The 18268-nt window shown below is 36.2% G+C and overlaps 1 protein-coding gene across 1 annotated transcript in view; it reads left to right on the top strand.

Moving 5' to 3' along the window:
* The window catches only part of ADGRB3 (adhesion G protein-coupled receptor B3), a 430423-nt gene that overhangs the window by 311114 nt on the left and 101041 nt on the right, over window positions 1–18268 (top strand). The gene's annotated exons all lie outside the window — the stretch shown is intronic.

The following is an 18268-nucleotide window of genomic DNA, read 5'->3' as shown; positions in this document are numbered from 1 at the left end:
AAGAGGATTATTTAGTGTCTCATATTTCATTGTACACCAAGTGGAATAGAAAATACTAAGGCTAAAGTTCAGATCCTGGAGTTTGTCAAGAATACATAACTAAATTCCATGTATTCAGCTACATCAGCTTTACCATCATAAGAACCCAATAACTCAGCTTAGGACACTCTTGGTTATCCCTTGAGAGTTAGTATCTTTAGATTTTCCTTCAGCCGTCCTATCTGTTGGGTGCTTGATTTTGCACATTTGTCAGTTGGATGACTTTGAAATCTGTATAGTTTGCTATTTTTCATTTTAGTCTTTAATTAAAATACCTACTACCTTGTGACACAGAAGAGAAAGTGGGAAGGAATAGATCTTTTCTGAGAGCTAAATATTTAAAATTTGTCAAAGGAATGAGTGCCAAAATGATCTTTCTTATGTTGACTCATGGGCTGACGTAGGTGGTTCAGAAATGTGATCAAACAATGTTTTAGTGACCTATTAGTCTAATGAGATTCCAAAGAGGAGCTGCAGAGATGAAAGATTAGCTGGAAACAGGAGCCATTGTGGTTGATAGTGAATACAAAATGAAATCCCATATGTGGTTGCAAATTTATAGTTTGATTCATTAAAATATACACATTCTGTGGTGACTTGCTTGTTATGGAAAGCATTTCTTGCACTACATGCATTTATGGCAGTGTTTGATATGTTGCCTCACAGACACAGAGGCAACATATCCAGAAACAACTTCACAAAAATTTAATGTGACCTTTGTAGAGACTGGCAGCAATTTCATGGGAAATCTGTTAACACAAGTACAGATAAAGAAGCAGACATGTGCTGTCTCCCTTAGTAGATATTCAGATGAAATTTCTTGTAAATGCCATGACACTGTCCACTGGAGTAGCAACTTGCAACCAAGTAGCTGCTGTGGTTTGTATTTCAGCTGACAATACTGTGATTTTATAGACATGATATTAGAACCAGATCTATCAACCACTTACATACATAAAGATGGGATTGTCTTCATGAATAATACCACAGACCCAGCTGAGTGTGTGCTCAGAATCTTAGTTCTATGAACAATGACGTGTCTTACATAGCAAGGTTTCCTTGGTTTAGCAAAATATTATATAAAATATTTAATTTCAAGAGGAAAACAGAAAACTTAAGAGCAGACTATTTTTTGAAGCACCAATGAGATCTATTGTCACAGCTGCTTTTTGAGTCAAAACATTTATGTCTCAAGTAATTTTTACAGAATTGATTAAATGTCTACATCAATTTGGTTTTTAAATCAGAAATTGAGTGTTTTGAGGAAAATGTTCATATGAATACATCTGTTTTCTATAATTTGAGATTAATTTCTATTTACAGTTTTGGGTTTTTTTCCCTAACTTACTTTAAAAAGTCTTCTTTAATATTTGTTTTTCTGCTTGAAGAAACCTACCAAAAATATATTGATCCAGACAAAAAATGCACATTCCCTACTAGTCATTATAGAAATGGTTTTACTTTGTGGAGAAGGAAATGTTCTGCTGCATATTTTTCTTTGTGTGCAAAGTCTTTTTTTTCTTTCTTATTTTTTCTTTTTTTCTTTTCTCATGGATCTGATACTTTTGAAATTAATTTTAAGAGAAAAAAATAAAATATGCTAAGATGTTGCATTCAGTATTGAAAATATTAAAATTAGGGGCACCCACAGCTCTTTTAAAAATATTTCCTAATGTTACCTTATGTCTTTCTGCAACATAAGCTTGCAATGCCATTACAAGGAAAAAATAGTTTTTAACCCTATTATCATAAAACTCCAAATATTTATTTTTCATGTCCAAGACCATGTTCTTATCCCATTCCTCAGTTTTGCCATCACATTTGTATACAACGCAGTTGATATCAGCTTGACCAAAACATACATTAACATCATGCAGGGATGCTGGATTTACCATTCATTCATGGAGCAGAAGCATGCATCATTGTTAAATAAGGGTAAAATATTTGAAAACCTGTTAATTTTCAGAGGGAGTTACATAAATATGCCAAACACAGAAATCACAAAGATGTTTTGGGGAAAGTTTACAGAACATTTAATTAAAGTGCCATCTGCCTTGTACAGACATAAAGGAATTTGTTGGATAGAAAACACACAAAGGCATTATACAATAAGCTTCCCTTTATGCTGACAACCACATCCGATACTGCAGATTTTTTTCTCCTCCTGGCTATTCCACTATCCTGGCCATGGCTGTTCTTGAGCTGCATCCCCATCCTTGCATCCCCAGCAATGCCCTGTCAAGAAGGCCTCCTTTTCAGGCCACACTTTGCACTTTAAGACCATGGGTAGCAAAAGGGCAGCTGCATCATTAATTTTGTCTCTCAGGTGTAAGTGTCCTTTTTTCTAGCAGCTGCTTCCATGGAACTCTCTCCAGATGAACAGCTTCACGTGGGCAGTGAAACATTTCATGAGTTTCACATGGCTTCACTCTCAGAACTCCAGATAAAAAGTCCTGCAGCATGATCTCTCTTGCAGTCTGCTGATTTCTGCCAGGACTTGTGCTGGGATTTCTCCCAATAAATGTACCTTTCCCAATGGCAGTAAGTAGAACAATGTTAGCATGGACTTTGCTTTACAAAGAAAGATTTTTTTTACAAGTACTAGCAAATACTTAATTGTCAATTGACATTGTTGGCAATAAATTAAGGTGAATCTTTTCCTGGATATTCAGCACAAGCCATATTCCTGACCCTGTATAGGTACTCTGGGCTTGAAGAGACTTCTCTTAGAAGCTCTAGTATGTAAGAAACATCGAGCCAAAAAGTTCCACATTAAGAGAATGACAGTATGTATTATCAGTCATTTTTCATTTAGAAATTGGGGAGGGGCTGATGAGAGAAAAGGTTTACACCTCATGTACCTAGTGACCTTTAAAACATTTTGATAGAGAGGTATGTTTCTGTGATTGTGATTATGATTATTATTTGCATGAGTTAGAGTTTTTATTTGCATGAGTTTGCATGAGTTTTATTCCTAATTATGCTCAGTGCTGCACAAGGATATTCAATTAAAAAAATCTATTTACATTTTTAATCAATGCAGTATGCATTTATTAATAAATAATGAATTATAGTATTGATAAGAATTATACTGACACTATAATAATCAATTAACTGAAGGAGTAATTTATTCAAGAAGAAAAATGTTCCATAGCCTAAGTTACAATATAATACGCATTGCTGTTACATCTTTCAGAGGTTATTATGATTTAAAGGACAGAAGATTCTGCTCTGATTATCTAGTAGAGTAGTAGCATAGAACTTTGCCATGACTATGTGACCAGTGAATCTTACTTTCTTTAAAGGCCTACTTAGAGGTTTAATTCATTAATATTTTGTAATACTGAGATGGAAATGGCTGTGATTTGAAAAAAAAGAGTTGACTGTGTGACTACACTTCAGTGGATGAGTACTGAAATCACTGGCACAAGAAGTTTGTAGATGTGTTTAAATGTTATGGTGAACCATGGTCTTAGAGAAGCAATGAATTTTGGCATTTCTGAATTTTATGCCCCATATGAAAAATCTGAGTTTTATCACAGGGAGATAGTTATGCCACAGTTAAAATTTCCAAACTTAAAATGTAACTGAACTTAGACATTATTTCAGTAGAAGCGTAATTAATTATTAAATTATTATATATAATTATTAAATATTAAATTATATTATTAAAATCAGAAAATTGTGAAACTTAAAATTATGGAGCAATAAAATATTTGCAATTTAAAATAAAGTGAACTATATTTTTCCAAAGCAGACATTTTTCAACAACTCATCATTAATTAAAATACTAGCCCTAGCACTAGTGTTGTTATAACTCTTTTATAAATATCTGTAAGAAATTTCAAATTGCATCATACCGCATTCTGTCATTAATTAACATATCATTGAAAATGAAGGATGGCTTAATTCAACTAATGCTGCAATCATTTTAATTAATTTTAATGTGAGATGGCTGGAATGATAAAATGACTAGACATTAAAAACAACCATAGAAAAGCTGCAAGTGGGGCCATTGTTTCTATATTTCTGACCTTGAGTGTTTTGTTTCTCCATTCTTCCACAAGTGCTACCATCTTTGTGTGAATTTATGTCATATAACCTTTGGAATAAGATGTTTTGAGGCATTTACTAATACAGTTTTCATAGGCATCCATCTGTAATTCTAGGTATCCAACTCATTTGAAGCATAGAGCAAAAAGTAGCAATGAAAAGTCTCTAAAATAAGCTAAAAATGGTTTTCTGTTCATATAAAATAGCTCCTCCATACATTTTCTTTAAAATGTCATGACTTCAGTGTTTGATAGCTAACAGCTCTGCAGGGTCAGAAGCAAGGTCTGTGTGTCCAATTCAAAAGTTGAGAATTTCTCCCTTTACAAGTTATTGCCTATAGCCCTGCAGGACTACTAGGTATTTGACTTAAAAGCAGTGACATTTTTAAATCCAGAATAAATGTTACTGGCTTGGGATTAACACTTGACCATTCTAAGGGTTAGAAGATATGATTTTATGTAGAGCAAGGAACGAAAGAAGAAGAAAAGAAGCAAATATTTTCCTAAGACCTTGTCACGGTTTAACACTGGCCCGGCGATTAAACCGAATAACAGACGCTCTCTATTAATCTCTCTCTCCTTGATAGAGAAAGGAGAGAGAATAAGGGAGAGAGACTTATGGGTTGGAAACTAAACTACACAACTTTAATGAAACAGTAATGATAAATAGGTAAAATTACTAAATATATACAAATATACAGGAAAATGGATACCACATTCCTCCCCCTTTTCCCCAATAACTCTCACGTCACCACCGAGGCTGTAGGGCAGCCCTGGGAAAGTCCAGGCTGGACTCCTGGAGTCGGCAGTAGTCGGGAACTGGAGGCAGGAACACACAGATATGGGCTGGCACGGATTAGGACCACAGGCAGATGAACGGACAGGATCCTTCCAGGATGCCGGGTGAAGGAAGGGAAGAAGGGAAATCAGGAAAAGATCTGGCTCGGCCCTCGTGATGCCTCAAATTTATACTGAGTGTGACGTATATGGGATGGAATACTCTGTTTGGTTAATTCTGGCATCTATCTTGTCTGTTCCTCCCCAAAGGAGGGCTCAGGTGGGGCCTCTGTGTCCTCCTGGACGGTAAAATGTTTTCCTCAGAGCTGAGCAGTGTCCTTGGCTCTGCATACCAGTCTCTAGCAGTAACTATAAACATCAAGTGTTATCAGTCCTAAAAGCACACACACTGCATGAGAAACTTGCTGTTAATTTCAGCAAATGCAACTACTTACAAGGGACTTAGCTAAAAGCAAAAGTACAGAAACAGAAAACCACCTTTATCCTGGCCCAAACCAGGACAGACCTTGACAGTTAAGATCATGCAGAGAATAAAAAGTGTGAAGCCATCATTAGGGTAAATCTAAAGGCAGACCTTATGAAGTGTATCAAAATCAGATGAGATATAATAACAAGTATCAGCATTTTAACACCTTTTTTCTATGTCTACTATATTTAAATGCACACGTATTTGTAGCAGGAAGAGCCTTTCTTGCTCCTGGGGCTCGACGAGCTGCTGGCCTCTCCATGCCTCACACCAGAGTGAACTCCCTCCTTGTGGGTGTGTGTCCCACCTTTATTGGCCCCCTGGTAATAGGGGGCCTGCCCTAACCAGGCACAGGTGGACTCACACCCACTCTTTGGCAACTCGAGGCACCTGGTTTATCTTGTTTCTCTACACGTATTCTATCTCAATAAAATACTATGAAATATTTCAGGATGTGAGTACACTTGTAAAATCCCAATTCTTGACTATAAAATTAAAGAAATAAATAATTGGCTTTCCTATGAGATAAAATGTTAATATAAAGCAATAAAGATTTAATTCAGTTCAATGTCCACTTCTGTGATGCAAAGAAGTAAAATTTGTAAATTTAGGATGTCATAGTACCTAAACACTTTATTGAAGCACAGCCAAGATACTGCTGTCTCAGCACTGTGTATTAGGTTTAATCTGCATATGCAATGTGGAACAACCAGAAAAATGAAATTAAACTGTGATTAATTTGAAGCCAAAATCTTTAAACCAAGAATAATAGTTAAAATATAAACTGGGCTGAATGAGCAAAAGATTAGTCTAGCCCCAGCATCCTGCCTGACACAGTGGCTGTTCACAGATGCCTAAAAAGACCGCTGGAGAGCAAGATACTTATTTAGTAGAAATTTCCCTGGTATCCCTTTCAAATTCCAATAGGTTTGTGATGTGCAGTCAGGTTTTTTATCTTTGTGTGCTGTAGCCTTAAAAGATCTTTTTGTCTGTGAAGTTCCCTAATCACTCTTTTCATTCACATTATCTGTTATTTGTAACCTCCTGTGGCAATGATTTCTACAGTTAGCTGTGCACTGTGAGAAAAAATGCCTCCTATTGTTTGTTTTGAATACACAGCCTCATAATTTCACTTAATGCCCTTAGGCCTTATACTACAAGGAGAACCAATCTATCATGTTTATTTTCACTGTGACACTTTGTCAGACCTCCGCTGACCACCTCTTACCCAGACTGAAGGGACCTTGTGGAAGCTATCCCATGTCTTCAGTCATCTCATCCCCTTTCTCTGTAGCTTTCTAGCTCCACTAAATCCGTTTGAGGGAGATCAGAACTGCAGACTGCACTCAAACTATGAGCATGTTGTAGACTTTTCTGGAGTGTCATAGTCATATTTTCTATTTTGCAATTTCAACCCCTTCCAAAACTAATATAAGTGAAGAACAGACACTTGATATGCTCTAGCATCTTTGAATTAAAATATACACATAAGTTTTCTCCAATGCATAGCCAATGGGAAGATGTTTGTTTATATGTAATTTTAGGCATCATTAAGCTGTCTGAGAGATCAAAATATAATGCCAGGTTCTGATGTGGGTTATACTGAGGATACTCCATTGAAGTTGACAGTACCAATCAATAGACAGCATGCATGGACGTGAAGTGGATTCATGACATTCCTTGAATATTATATATGCACAGACAATGATTGCAATTGCACTCATAATTATGTAATTTCTAGGAGATATATTCTAGCTAATAAGCTTCATGTGCTGAGTAGTCTGTATATAATTCGGACAGAGCAGTGTAATCTAAATTAATTGTATTAGTTATTTATTGCACTTTTAAAATATCAAGGAGTGCAGAACATAACAGGATGCAAATTACTTCAGAATGGAAGAAGACATTGCAACAGTATCTACTTGCAACACTGTGCCTGACTGAAGGGAAAGACATTTCAGCTTTGGATTTTTCAACTAAAGCATGCCACACCTCTGTGACACTTCACAGACAGACAGCTTGTATCGATAAGCCTTTCATTCGTATCACAGTAAGGTTGCATTTATTCTTCAAAATTGCAGTATTAACTGAATAATATGACTATATATGTTTTAGAGATATATTTTTTCAATATCCTATATGATATTATGTGTAAACATCATAATTAGTGTATGACAACTCTGTATACAGATAGAAAGAAATAAATATAACACTGTATTTGGTTGCATTTTGTTTTAAGCCCAGAAGTAATTTACATTTGCCTTTTTATTTTGGCCTTTAGTCCTAGGGATGTCTATTAATTTTCTTGTACCTAATGTTTAGATTCAGGATGACACTGTCCATCTCTGTGTTCTAATGCTTTTGGCTATAAGGCACGATGTAATTTGGGTAGACCAGGAGTCTATTAAAGCTGATTCTTTTGGGACACTTTCAGTTAATTTCTGCCATACATTAAAGCCAGAGGTTACATCAGTGTTGTCAATCTAGAAAAGACAAGGCTGTTGTCACATCCCTGTACATGCAGAGCATCAGGAATTCTTCTTGTGCTGTTTCCCACAAGAAAGCCATACACACACACACACAAATTCTCAGTAGGTGTAAGAAAGTAGATAATTATCTTTTCTCATTTGTTCAGAGAGGCTTTTTTTGGCATCCAGTTAAGGCACATGCTCCCCAACACCTTCTGTATCCTTTTAGTTTTATTCTTCTAGACTGTGAAATAAAATAAAAGCATTCATTGAAGCTCTTAGCCAATTTATATAATGTTTAATGCCCGCAGTCACATTTTTATAATCACACAATCTAGGTGACATGACTAGCTGAAATGGATTTACAGGGTAATAAGAGGACTTAAATCCTGTGTTGTTAATTTTCTGGGCAGTAAACTTTTCTGGGACATCCAGATATGTGGTTGTTACAAATACAAATTCTCTGTTCCATTGTATATTGCACATGTTGCATACTTATGTGTACATGTTAAATGTGTGTATTTATACATATTTATGTATAACACAACATGATGCATTTTATATTGCATGGATATATTGCACATGTGAAGATCAAATTCAGAGCAAGTTCACAGAATCTACTGGAGCTTGTGCACCACAAGTGGCCTCCTATGCAAAACATACCCCTACATTATTGAGTCAGCACAGTCCTTGGTACAGAAAGATGACTTTTCAAACATGGCACAGTCCAAACCTTCTTTCTTTTCCCAGTGTTTTCCTCATAAAATATAGAATCATCTGTTTTCATGTGCTGTGGTGTGACACCTCCTTTTGGCCTCTCTATGACGCACTCCTAGCAAAAAACACAGTGGAAAAGTGTGGATTCTAACTCTGAAGATTATAATTATCAGGTGACTTTGGTTTAAGCAATCTCCCATGAAGGGAGATTGGAACTAGATGATCTTTAAGGTTCCTTCTAGCCCAAACCATTCTATGACTCTATGATTTTATGGCTACCATTACACAAGAGTGAAGTGGTATTAAAAAGCATCTCAGGTGTAATTTACTTTATTGGGCAGTTGGTCAGTAAATGTATTTACTTAGGAAGGCTCAGATAAGCAGTAGCTCATGCAACTACTCTCCAAATCAGCTACATTCAAACCATTTTGAGTCTGGAAGCTGAGTAGGCGCATGAAGTCCTAAGGTAATAAGTCTTCCTGAAAGGCAAGAATATCAGGGCTAAGAGCAACCTGGAAGTGTATAAAATACACATTAAGGAGGTGCCTCTTACATCTTCGTCTTCATTTAGCAAGAGAGCTTCCATTTCCTAAATCTGTACATGATTTTTTTGACTATTATTTTCCCACATCTTAAAGAAAAGAGAAAAAAGTGAAAATTATTAAGACGAAAAGATGCATTACTTTCTAATGTCATAGACATTAGCTGTGTGAATTACAGTTTTCAATGTACAGCTCACATCTAGCAGCTTTAGCAACATCTGGGTTGTTTAGTGTTGGTGTTTAATCAGATCATAAACAACACTGTATGAAAGCTTTCTCTTTAGCTATATTGCATTACATGTGCTATTAGCTAGGATATGCAAAGTCATTGCATCTCAACTGCTTGCGCAGATTTGTTGCATTATCCCATTTTAATGAAGCCTCAGTTTTCATATGAGATAGGCAGATAGCTGCCACTGTAGGCTCTTCATTCCTTAGTGAACTTTATCAGACCACCTCTTCAGTCTCCAAACAGCTGCTTGGCCACCACATCTTTATTATATTATGCTCAAAAGAACCTCAGCATCAAATTATCAAGGTTTGTAAATAGGTTATCTGTGATTCTTGACTGTGGCCTTAACAGAAGTGGACAGCATGTGAATGAAGTCCTGTACCATAGCTCTTATGTCCAATAGTTCAATGGTCAGAAAAGTCATCTAGAGAGAGATTTGTCCAAAGTGAAGTTTCATCTTTGCTTACAAAATTCAGAACGTTTTCAGGAGGAATAACCAGATGTCCAGGCTATAGGGCATTTTGGAATAAGGAAGCTTCTCTACTTCCCTCTGTTCACAATTAGTCTTATTCTTTCATACTGTGACTAAATATTAGTTGTCTGAAAGGAAAAGATTACTTACTTTAAAGTCATACTTGGGATTTTTACTGAAGAAAAGCTATTCAGGTGAAGATGTTGAGCATCAGTGACTACGAAACCCTTGTCACCTCAGACTTGATAAGTACTATGGGTCTGACCTCAGTCAAGAGCCAATAGCAAGTTATGTGCCTTTGTCCTATTGTGTTTGTATCAAATGTGTTTTTAATGTGCAGCCTGATAAACCAGTAGAAAATTTGGTACAAGTTCTGTCAGGGTCCACTCTGACCCACCAAAGAGGGAACAGGGAGATAAGCATTACTCTCATTGAGGCAGTCGATAATTGGCCTGTCAGGTACACAAGATAACATCTGGTCTAACAAAGAGACATCTCTAAGGATGAAAAAAAAATAGTTATTTTAATTAAGAGGGATGGCCAGATTATCTCCCAAATAAGAAAGAAATCAATCAATTTGTGAAAAAATAGATTAGATCTGTTTAGACTCCTGGAGAGGACTTTTTGGTTATAAAAAGCAAGTGTATTACACAAAGAAAAGGACATAACCCAAGGCCCAATGTATACAGCAAATAGAACTCTTTATAAACTGGATATTTTTGACAAAATCCCCATGTCAAAAGATCAAATGCCAGTTTTATATTATTTCTTTGTTTGTGCCTTATCAACATTTGTAACTATGTCCTATTTTTGTTTCTTTGCTTGTTTGTTTTATCTCAGCCTGGCTAGAGTTAAGTGTAAGTGAAAGAAAAAAGGATTTCTTTCTATGAAATTGGTCACTGAGGCAACTTAGCTCCAGTTGCCATAGCTCCACAGCATGTACTTCAGAGAACCCGACAGGGAACAGAGCTGTAGGATACACAGTAGGAGTGTGTTAGAGCAGCAGGTGCTATCACAAGGTCCAGGGGATGAGAAGCTGATAACCAGGAGAGTTCTTAGATACACAGCTAAGATACAAAGAAACATATATGAAACCTGAGTATCTTCAGAGAACGTGTAACACAGGTTTGACTGTTCAGTCTGCTGAATAATTAATACTGAGTAGAGAAGGAATTAGAATGCAGTTGCCAATCCCTGTCTTCTTGCAGTATAGCTATAAGGCCAGTGCTTTGCTTCACCTTCTGGCCCAATTCATAGTTCTGCTCACTCAGCAGCTGCTTCAACAAGAAGGGATGAGAGTACTGTCACATCAGAACATAACGTAGTCTGGGACTAGGTCATCTGCTCCAAAAGATTTAGATATTTTAATATTTACTAGTTAAAATTCAACACCCCTCAAGCAGGGAAGAAAATTGAACTCACCTCTTCTATCTCACAGCCACTGAATTGTTAGATGAAATGGGGAATGGGCATCTTTGACATGAAGCTTTAGATTTTGAAAGCTAGCGTGTACACAAATAGCTCCAAAAGAAAGTTCAGTTCTCTTTTGTATCACCAGAGCAATGAGCACCATTTCAGTGCCTGGCCACTTAACATGTTTGCTTCTGACATTGCCATATTGTGGCTTAACTTTTCCTTCCTTATGGCTGGCAGCTCTGGAGCTTAATTCTAAGCACTCTAGGGAGGCTGAACTGGTTTTAGTCTTATCTGGGCATTCAACGTACAATAGCACTGGATGTTTTTACAGCAACTGTGATGGAGGTCTAACCTCTGCTCTTCCCCTCCCCTCATAAATTCCCTTTCATACTTTTTCCTCTCCCTGCTGGTCATAGCTGGCCTTGAACTAGTGATACTATGCTTTTATTGATAATCCTGTCATTTGGAGGAAACCTTAATGATAGCTACAATGCTGATCCAAGCTTTGACCATCTTAATTTCCAGGATAAACTTCTGATCCTCTTAATCTTTTCAATATAGAAGTGGCAATATAGAAGTTACAAAGAACTTTTTTGCTTGTACTCCCTGTGAAAAATAGTACAATGTGAAAGATTTCACAAGTTGATTATTTGGAAAAGTCTATATGGCATCCTACACACATATTTAAACAGTCTGAACAAATAATTATGAAAGATTTTAGTAATTTTGTGGGGAGTGCAAACTAATAAAATATTTGTGGAAGATTAACTTCTTATTTCTGCTAAACATCTAATAATGTTACCCTATAAAATTAACCTAATTGAAGATGAGCAGCTTTATGCATATCCCAAATACTACTGAACTTGTTACTGCACACTTTGAGAATGTACTTTTTAAGATCGCATGTATTGGTATGACTTTGCCCTAAGAAGCCCAATATGTCATACAGCAACGTAAATGAAGAGCCCAATCTCTAAATCTACTGGTAATTGAAAAATACACGCTTGCAAAGTGTAAAATGGTTCTTATTGTCTAGGTTATTCAGCATTAGCAGGTATATCTCCCTTTCCCAGTGAGCAAACTTAGCAAAACTATATTGAAATGAAAGAGAAAATTAGAGTACAAATTGATAATCTGGAAGGGAGGGAATCAAGAAGGAAGGGAGACAGCAGCTCACTATAGAGTTTCTCATGGAGCTGACCAATTTGCTTCAATTACTGTTTTTATGAAAATAAAAACTATCCCTCTGTTTCTTCCTGTAGTTTCTAGGAAATCATGATCTAGGGACAAAATATCCTGGAATGCAAGTATGGCATTTTGTCTGCTCCGCTCATTCTGGAGGTCCTTGGGAAAAGAATCATAGTTCTTATAAATCCTCTAGCAGATACCTACATCCTCTGGCAGTGTGAATGTAGCAGGAATGCCATAGTACTGCTATGCTACTTATGCTGAGAGCATCTACAGGATCAGGCAGAAATGAAGCTATGGAAAGCGATTACTTTCCCTCATTTTTTTTAATACACCAATACTCAATCCTCTTAGGAGATATTCCCTCTGATCTTGGGAAAGGGGGGCAAATGTTCTTGTTCAAATGTACATCCATTAGACTATCTAAAATGCAGGGAGAGATGAATAAATGCAATTTGTCTGATGTTCAAAACCATGAACTGCTCCTCTAGGTGTAATAATGATAAGTCTGTGTTATAGCATTTTGGAGCACACCAGTAATCAAGAACTATGCAGTTCTTAGTATTTGTCTCATCCCATTTTTGTCATACCAGTCCTTTAGAGTTTCTTCCCCTTTCCTACTTCAAAATACTTTGCAGTATGCTAATGACATCTCAACTATTGACTACGGCACAGTTTATGCACACTGCATTAAATTGTATGGACAGGAAAGTTATGCAAACTAATAAAATGTTTCCCCAAACACTAATACTCATTTCCATAGCTCCCCTTTTGATGAATTGCTGTATGGTATGTATGCTGAATGGTAGCTGAATACTATAACGTAACATAATGTATAACATAATAAGCAAGCAATTTTTGATCTTCTCTCAGACCTTTCTATAAGTTGTACATGATTAGAAAGTTAAAGTACTAATGTATGCTTACAACTACAGTGGCTCTCTTCTAAAACCTACTTTTTGGGATTTCAATATCTCATCTGGTTTAAATCACATTGGAAAAAAAAACTTGGTTTCCAGCCTAGATGCACATTTGTTTTACAAGAAAAAAAAGGGGAAAAAAGAAAGGATTTATCCCCGCTGTAAAGATCTGCAAGAAAATTGGCTTTTCAAGTATTTATACTTTCTTTGGCAAAAAAATAAATTCACTTATATGCCGTTAAGGAAAAATAAACAATTCCATAATCCCATGCCTGAATTGGAAAAGAAGCCTTATTCTTTAGGAAAATGAATACTCCATAATACTCTGGTTGGAGATCCAATTTCAAAATATTCATCACTTATATTTTTCTTTTGATACCACAATTCAGACATCCTTTTTAGGTATGTGGTATATTTGTGGTATTTTAGCCAGGTGTTCATAAGAGTTATTTTTGTCCAGTCTAATTATTTCATTTCCATGATTTCATGAATTAGTTTTTCTAAATTTTGTGAGGGGGAAAAAAGCCATAAGTCATAGTGACATATTGTAATTATACTAACAGTTTTAACCATTTCAGGGTAAAGTTTCTTTCTTTCTCTCTCTCTCCTCCCCTTTTTTTTTTTCCCTCTTTTTTTTTTTTTTTTATACTTCAGGGAACACTGAAAATAAACCAGATGTTGCCATATACTACTGATGGCAACAGTAGGGATGAGACTGATCACAGTAGAAATTATGCATACTAAGAGTTAGGTCATGTCTCAGACATATGGACACACACAGCTGAAAGGAGACTCCTGCAGTTGAGCCTTTCCTATGGGTTCCCTGGGATTTCAGGTCCAGGTGTAGAGAAGTAAGCAGGTGTTAGAAGGACTTTGTCTTTGCTAATGTGCCAGCCAACACATCTGAGCAGTCACAGTGATGTACATCATCTGCTGCTCATAAGGGCCATGAGCTTCTTTCCTATTGTTTACTAAGCTAAAAAAAAATCTTATGTCTGCATTTTTCATGTATTTCTCATCATTGTATGTCATTTTTTACTGAGAATAGAGTTGGAATACCAAAGTCTGGCATAAAGAAAAAACAGCACCTAGCTGAACAGGAAAAAAAGAAAAGTAATAATGTACACACCCAAGAAATGTGGTTTCTCAGAAGAAATAATACTATAGTTTCTTAACTTCTGTGTAGTTTGCATTCTGCAAAGCTGTTCTTAAATACTTCTTGCTGCTATTTAAGTAGTGTAGCTTAATGATAAAAAAAAAAAAAAAAAAAAAGGTTTCTCATCCTACTTTAAGCACAGATACCAAACATCAAAGAGATGACCAACATAAGCTGTCACCATAAGTGCATAAGTGTATGGCCAAGATGCTAACTCTTCATTGTTGCTGATCAAAACCCAGGAGACTATGCAGATCACTATTTTCCAAAATAGAAAAAAGAGTTAACACTGTTCTTAACTTCCATTTTCTATGTTTTTCAAAATAAGCAAGTAAGGTAGACAAGTTATACTGTCAGAAGAAGTTGTTTGATGAGTGTGTGGTTTTGATAGCAATGCCATAGGTGATTTTTATTCATCAAATGTTGAAGTAGAGAAAACGTGATTAGCAAGACATGTATATTATTAATTTTAAAAAAGCATGTCAATAGTAAGTAGTAAACCATGTTCTGAGACCAAGAAAAATACTGCAAAATAAGGGAAATGATAGCTAACATATCAAACATGGTTTAGTTGTCAGTCTGTGTCAGATTGGCATCTGTGTCTGTGAATAAATTTTTATTCCACAAAGTGCTCCCACCCTGTAAACTACATTTTCATTTCATTGACTGAGACTGTTGTGTCATTGTTTTCAGTAGTATCACTTATACATCGTGCAGTATTGTATAATACATTATGAAAGAGTGATGAGTTATTTCTTCTATATCATACACAATTAAAATACTTTTCTGTACATCATTTGTCCATAATTTCTATTCCACTGTATGTTCTAAATTCCTAAGTAGTCATGTAAGAAGTTTACATTAAACTCCGAAAGGGTTTTGAAAAGAAGCTCCAGCATTCCTCTAAGTGTAAGACTACTTTGAGATGGACACACTCACAAGCAACTCTTAAAGCTAAGGTTCTTTTGGTTTTAAAGTTTTTTAAGACTGGGAGGGTTTATGCCATATTACCCATAGATTCATGGGCCCAAACCACTTCCTGCTTAGACCTTTTACCCCTGCTTCCCTGCTTTCCCTTCTTCTCACCCCCTTCCTCAGCTGCAGGATGACACAGGATCTGCAGTGTTGAATCTAGGCTTCTTGGGAATTCCTTTGCTTATACCATGGGAGTTCTGCCAGGCTGATTAAATCATCTGTAGCTCAGTGGAACCATACAAAATTGCCAATAATGGGCATGAATCTGCATCTATATTTGCTACGTAATTTCAATTTGATAACTTTCCTTGGTATAAATAGAACATGTGTTAATAGTACCTGTCACTCCTTTACAGCTTTCTGCATAACAAGAAAGATCCACTGGAATAATAGGTGCTTTTTTGCATATTCATACTCTAACCCTAATCATTAGACATATAGTCAAAGAAAATCACACCAAAAAGGATTTAAATATGAGATAGATTCCTATTGGCCCAGAAGAGTTGCATTACAAGAGAGACAGATTATAGGTGGAGGACATCCTAAAAAATGTAACATTTTAGATGTGCTAAGTATAATGCATCTGTTTTAGCTGTGTATTTCCATTCCTTAATTACTTTATACCTAAAATCAAATGCTGATTTTGTGTTGTCAAGTCAAAATGCCCAGCATCTCTGAGTGAGTTAATAATCATACACTTACTGTTCTGCAGGCATAAGCATCATTTAACAGATCACAGTTACACTTTTCTTCTGGTTTCTGCTCATTATGTGATCTCCTTCATGGACTTAGTATAACATTCTGCCCAGCTTCTGTAAGCCATCATTTCAAGTGGCTACAAATATATTTATTAATGAGACCTTTTTTTAACTGCATTGATTAGAGAAGAGAGGCAGACTTATTTAATCACTGAATTTTCATCTGTTACATATTCAAATATAATGCTGTTATAAAAGAAATGTATCACTGAAATAAATGAAAAATTACATGTAAAAAGTATCCATACTTGACTGATTCTGGTCCTACTATGTCAATGTATGTCTTATTGTTGAGTTAACTTAGAGCACTTTCTTGACTTCAAGTTCTTTTGGAAACGTAACTAAAATATTCATCAGTCTTCAAGAAGTTTTGCAAAATATGTGGTGTGTTTGTAGTACCTGGTGTACAGTACAACACAGTACAACAGTGAGCTGCTCATCTAATGCATGACTGGAAGTTTAAATTTGTATGAGTGACTTGAAGAACAGAAAGAGCCCCTCTAAACCTGGTGGACTTCCCATTATTTCTGCTAATTTAAATATAATTATAATTGTAACAGATGTCTTGTTTTAATTTAAGCTGGTCTCTGTGGTTGTCTACCTTATATAATTAGAACTTGTCTAACTCTGTGCATTAGACACCATCTGCAAGGATTTAGTGCAAACTGTATGTATTGTGTATCCAGTGCTTTTCAGTATAGGGTGTATTCAGTATTATTCTTAGGATTAATAGCACCACCTTTTTGTTTTAAAACATGTCAATTTATTTTAAACTTTCATTCTTTAATATTTAATCAGCACAGATAACTGCATTTCATTTGGCCTTAGCTGTGTGTCACAATAAGATAAGGTACACGAAAGCTAATATAGTACATTGGTTAAGTTATCCAGAAGATAAGGCTTCAGAATATGTAACTATTTTTCAAAGTGGATGTTGACGTAGTCTGTGGCTCTTTGAAAGGCACAATTTGTGTAGGAAAGATAATAGACAGCTTCAGTGACTTGAAGAGCTGGTGATTTTCTTGCAGTTGTTTCCCTCAGTTGCTATTTGTTTTGTTTATTACAGTATACTGTTCCAAAGACAATAATGTGTAAGGGTTACATCTGGTGTGTGTTCAAAAACCAGTGGCACAAAATGCTGAAGTGGGCTGGGGTGAGCTGCACTCTAAGAGTAGTCTTGGGATAACAAATTACCTTTTCATGATGACCCTGGCATAAAGAATCACTCAAAAAGGTTGGTTGAGGCAGAATAGGTGAAACAAGGGTGATCACAAGGACTGGAATTTAATATTCTCCAAATGGCTTTTTCCACCTTTTTTTTTTTTTTTTTTTTTTTTTTTTTTTGAGTTATTTAGTGACCTGAGGTGAAACAGACAGGAATTGACAACATGCACACTGCTGCTGGCAGTAGAGTTGCTGCAGTTGCTCCATGGACATGAAAGGAGGGGGGAAAAAAAAGAAGAAAGAAACCTAATTGTTTTTCCCTAAATATAATATATGTAGAAATAATAGGTTTGATTTAGTTGGAACCACCCCCTTTTTCCTCTAGAAATTATTCCCCCCCCCCTCCTGCAGTTCAGGAAAAGGGAGAGATGCTTTTTTGTCTCTTCCTCTCCCTCTCCTTACTCGCACAAAGAAAACGTGGGTTGATACCATTTTTATTGTTCTGCTGGGGTGGGTTTCAGACCTCGAATTAGCATATTGAATGTCTAATTGAATTCGGAGGCTGTTAATCATCTTGTTTTGTTTAGGGGTGGTTGGTGACAGGTGCCAGCAAATGATTGTTTTGGCTTGGGGTTAGCGTGGTGCTGCTACCCCAAGAAAAAGAAATCGGGAAAGGGGAGGGAGCTAGGGAAAGGCGAGTTGACTGAGTGATGTCTGGAGGGCGAACTCATGTGTCTCTTTGGTGATGTTCTGTGCTGCTATACTGATATCCACCCCTCTGCTGGAGCTAAGGCAAGAGTTGGAGGCATCTCATGCTGCCGTTTCCAGGGTGAAATTTCTAAGGCTGCTCACTAAAAAACAGTCAAAAACCTTAAAAACCTCAGCAAAAATAGCCATCGGAACAC

The sequence above is a fragment of the Calypte anna genome, chromosome 3, assembly GCF_003957555.1.
Source record: "Calypte anna isolate BGI_N300 chromosome 3, bCalAnn1_v1.p, whole genome shotgun sequence".
Lineage (NCBI taxonomy): Eukaryota > Metazoa > Chordata > Aves > Apodiformes > Trochilidae > Calypte > Calypte anna.
This window is presented reverse-complemented; position numbering and strand designations above follow the sequence as displayed.